The sequence below is a fragment of the Durio zibethinus genome, unplaced genomic scaffold, assembly GCF_047325235.1.
Source record: "Durio zibethinus cultivar Kanyao isolate XHJ-2024 unplaced genomic scaffold, ASM4732523v1 HiC_scaffold_3, whole genome shotgun sequence".
In the NCBI taxonomy this organism is placed as follows: Eukaryota; Viridiplantae; Streptophyta; class Magnoliopsida; order Malvales; family Malvaceae; genus Durio; species Durio zibethinus.
Genome location: NW_028323044.1, coordinates 187,454 through 192,453, shown reverse-complemented (window position 1 = coordinate 192,453; position 5,000 = coordinate 187,454).

Here is a 5,000-nt window from a genome sequence, read left to right as displayed (position 1 = left end):
ACCCATCGCACGTCATGTGCGCACACCCCCCCGGCCCCCCTCCCAATCGCCGGAACCCCAATGCCGCCGGTCAGGTTCTCCGGCGGTACTCCGGCGGTACTCCGGCGATGCTCCGGCGATGCTGTCCCGAGTGAAAAAAATGCGGCACCAGCACATGCTGGAGCCAAGCATGGGCACCGTGGCTCAAAATCGAACTCCGGCCAAGGCCTCGACCATCAATGGCACATGATGACGCATGGTGATGGCACATGCATCGACCATCATCGGCATAGGCTGCCCTTCGGTACGGGCACCTGCCTCGACCGCCATCGGCACAAGCTGGGCCCTGGTGTGGGTTGTTGCCTCGATCACCAGCGGCACATGCTGAGCCTTGGTGCGGGCGGTTGCCTCGAGCACCATCGGCAGACCCTGGGCCCTGGTGCGGCCGGTTGCCCCGATAACCATCGGCACACGCTGGGCCCTGGAGCGGCCGGTTGCCTCGATCACCATCGGCAAAAGCTGGGCCCTGGTGCGGGCGCTTGCCTCGACCACCATCGGCACACGCTGGGCACTGGTGCGGGCGCTTGCCTCGACCACCATCGGCACACGCTGGGCCCTGGTGCGGGCGCCTGCCTCGATCACCATCGGCACACGCTGGGCCCTGGTGCGGGCGGTTGCCCCCAGCACCATCGGCACACGTTGGGCCCTGGTGCGGGCGCTTGCCTCGACCACCATCGGCACACGCTGGGCCCTGGTGCGACAGGTTGCCTCGACCACCATCGGCACACGCTGGGCCCTGGTGCGGGCGCTTGCCTCGACCACCATCGGCACACGCTCGGCCCTGGTGCGGTCGGTTGCCTCGAGCACCATCGGCACACGCTGGGCCCTGGTGCGGGCGGTTGCCTCGACCACCATCGGCACACGCTGGGCCCTGGTGCGGGCGCTTGCCTCGACCACCATCGACACACGCTGGGCCCTGGTGCGGCCGGTTGCCTCGAGCACCATCGGCACACGCTGGGCCCTGGTGCGGTCGGTTGCCTCGACCACCATCGGCACACGCTGGGCCCTGGTGCGGGCGCTTGCCTCGACCACCATCGGCACACGCTGGGCCCTGGTGCGGCAGGTTGCCTCGACCACCATCGGCACACGCTGGGCCCTGGTGCGGCAGGTTGCCTCGAGCACCATCGGCACACGCTGGGCCCTGGTGCGGTCGGTTGCCTCGAACACCATCGGCACACGCTGGGCCCTGGTGCGGCAGCTTGCCTCGACCACCATCGGCACACGCTGGGCCCTGGTGCGGCCGGTTGCCTCGAGCACCATCGGCACACGCTCGGCCCTGGTGCGGCAGGTTGCCTCGACCACCATCGGCAGCCTCGACCACCATCGGCACACGCTGGGCCCTGGTGCGGGCGCTTGCCTCGACCACCATCGGCACACGCTCCGCCCTGGTGCGGTCGGTTGCCTCGAGCACCATCGGCACACGCTGGGCCCTGGTGCGGCAGGTTGCCTCGACCACCATCGGCACACGCTGGGCCCTGGTGCGGGCGCTTGCCTCGACCACCATCGGCACACGCTCCGCCCTGGTGCGGTCGGTTGCCTCGAGCACCATCGGCACACGCTGGGCCCTGGTGCGGCAGGTTGCCTCGACCACCATCGGCACACGCTGGGCCCTGGTGCGGGCGCTTGCCTCGACCACCATCGGCACACGCTGGGCCCTGGTGCGGGCGCTTGCCTCGACCACCATCGGCACACGCTGGGCCCTGGTGCGGCAGGTTGCCTCGACCACCATCGGCACACGCTGGGCCCTGGTGCGGGCGCTTGCCTCGAGCACCATCGGCACACGCTGGGCCCTGGTGCGGTCGGTTGCCTCGAGCACCATCGGCACACGCTGGGCCCTGGTGCGGCAGGTTGCCTCGACCATCATCGGCAGCCTCGACCACCATCGGCACACGCTGGGCCCTGGTGCGGGCGGTTGCCTCGACCACCATCGGCACACGCTGGGCCCTGGTGCGGTCGGTTGCCTCGAGCACCATCGGCACACGCTGGGCCCTGGTGCGGCAGGTTGCCTCGAGCACCATCGGCACACGCTGGGCCCTGGTGCGGCAGGTTGCCTCGACCACCATCGGCACACGCTGGGCCCTGGTGCGGGCGGTTGCCTCGACCACCATCGGCACACGCTGGGCCCTGGTGCGGGCGCTTGCCTCGAGCACCATCCGCACACGCTGGGCCCTGGTGCGGCAGGTTGCCTCGAGCACCATCGGCACACGCTGGGCCCTGGTGCGGCAGGTTGCCTCGAGCACCATCGGCACACGCTGGGCCCTGGTGCGGGAGCTTGCCTCGAGCGCCATCGGCACACGCTGGGCCCTGGTGCGGCAGGTTGCCTCGAGCCCCATCGGCACACGCTGGGCCCTGGTGCGGTCGGTTGCCTCGAGCACCATCGGCACACGCTGGGCGCTGGTGCGGGCGCTTGCCTCGACCAGCATCGGCACACGCTGGGCCCTGGTGCGGCAGGTTGCCTCGATCACCATCGGCACACGCTGGGCCCTGGTGCGACAGGTTGCCTCGAGCACCATCGGCACACTATCGGCCCTGGTGCGGGCGGTTGCCTCGACCACCGTCGGCACACGCTGGGCCCTGGTGCGGGCGCTTGCCTCGAGCACCATCGGCACACGCTGGGCCCTGGTGCGGCAGGTTGCCTCGAGCACCATCGGCACACGCTGGGCCCTGGTGCGGGAGCTTGCCTCGAGCGCCATCGGCACACGCTGGGCCCTGGTGCGGCAGGTTGCCTCGAGCACCATCGGCACACGCTGGGCCCTGGTGCGGTCGGTTGCCTCGAGCACCATCGGCACACGCTGGGCCCTGGTGCGGCAGGTTGCCTCGACCACCATCGGCACACGCTGGGCCCTGGTGCGGGCGCTTGCCTCGACCACCATCGGCACACGCTGGGCCCTGGTGCGGGCGCTTGCCTCGACCACCATCGGCACACGCTGGGCCCTGGTGCGGCAGGTTGCCTCGACCACCATCGGCACACGCTGGGCCCTGGTGCGGGCGCTTGCCTCGAGCACCATCGGCACACGCTGGGCCCTGGTGCGGTCGGTTGCCTCGAGCACCATCGGCACACGCTGGGCCCTGGTGCGGCAGGTTGCCTCGACCATCATCGGCAGCCTCGACCACCATCGGCACACGCTGGGCCCTGGTGCGGGCGGTTGCCTCGACCACCATCGGCACACGCTGGGCCCTGGTGCGGTCGGTTGCCTCGAGCACCATCGGCACACGCTGGGCCCTGGTGCGGCAGGTTGCCTCGAGCACCATCGGCACACGCTGGGCCCTGGTGCGGCAGGTTGCCTCGACCACCATCGGCACACGCTGGGCCCTGGTGCGGGCGCTTGCCTCGAGCACCATCCGCACACGCTGGGCCCTGGTGCGGCAGGTTGCCTCGAGCACCATCGGCACACGCTGGGCCCTGGTGCGGCAGGTTGCCTCGAGCACCATCGGCACACGCTGGGCCCTGGTGCGGGAGCTTGCCTCGAGCGCCATCGGCACACGCTGGGCCCTGGTGCGGCAGGTTGCCTCGAGCACCATCGGCACACGCTGGGCCCTGGTGCGGTCGGTTGCCTCGAGCACCATCGGCACACGCTGGGCGCTGGTGCGGGCGCTTGCCTCGACCAGCATCGGCACACGCTGGGCCCTGGTGCGGCAGGTTGCCTCGATCACCATCGGCACACGCTGGGCCCTGGTGCGACAGGTTGCCTCGAGCACCATCGGCACACTATCGGCCCTGGTGCGGGCGGTTGCCTCGACCACCGTCGGCACACGCTGGGCCCTGGTGCGGGCGCTTGCCTCGAGCACCATCGGCACACGCTGGGCCCTGGTGCGGGCGGTTGCCTCGAGCACCATCGGCACACGCTGGGCCCTGGTGGGTTTAGGCACATCTTCAAATTTCTGCCGTGCCAATGCCATTTTTATGGCTTGTAAATTCATACAATGGTCCCCTAAGCCTTCACGTGAAGTTTCGTTGGAAGATGACTCGTTTTCTATTTTTCATGATTTTTGAAACTTTTTGCGGTTCGGGATTTTTTAAAATTTTTTTATAAGGATTTTTGGCCCCAAATTTTGTAGGCATGATCCTTATATTTTTGTTGGCATGCACAAAAAAATTCAGCTAAAAACTCGAAGTAGAGAAGATTTTGTGACCGTTTGAAAAAAGTGTCCCCATTTCAGACACTTTAACGGCTACTGGTAGCAAACCTGTAAAATCTCAAATGCTCTTTAAGGGGGTGTGAATTCTCAGAGGTTTGATGAGGGATAGGGGGCCAACACAAGGCCAAGTACCAGCACCCATCGCACATCATGTGCGCACACCCCCCCGGCCCCCCTCCCAATCGCCGGAACCCCAATGCCGCCGGTCAGGTTCTCCGGCGGTACTCCGGCGATGCTCCGGCGATGCTGTCCCGAGTGAAAAAAATGCGGCACCAGCACATGCTGGAGCCAAGCATGGGCACCGTGGCTCAAAATCGAACTTCGGCCAAGGCCTCGACCATCAATGGCACATGATGACGCATGGTGATGGCACATGCATCGACCATCATCGGCATAGGCTGCCCTTCGGTACGGGCACTTGCCTCGACCGCCATCGGCACAAGCTGGGCCCTGGTGTGGGTTGTTGCCTCGATCACAATCGGCACATGCTGAGCCTTGGTGCGGGCGGTTGCCTCGAGCACCATCGGCAGACCCTGGGCCCTGGTGCGGCCGGTTGCCCCGATAACCATCGACACACGCTGGGCCCTGGGGCGGGCGCTTGCCCCCAGCACCATCGGCACACGCTGGGCCCTGGTGCGGGCGCTTGCCTCGACCACCATCGGCACACGCTGGGCACTGGTGCGGGCGCTTGCCTCGACCACCATCGGCACACGCTGGGCCCTGGTGCGGGCGCTTGCCCCCAGCACCATCGGCACACGCTGGGCCCTGGTGCGGGCGGTTGCCCCCAGCACCATCGGCACACGCAGGGCCCTGGTGCGGGC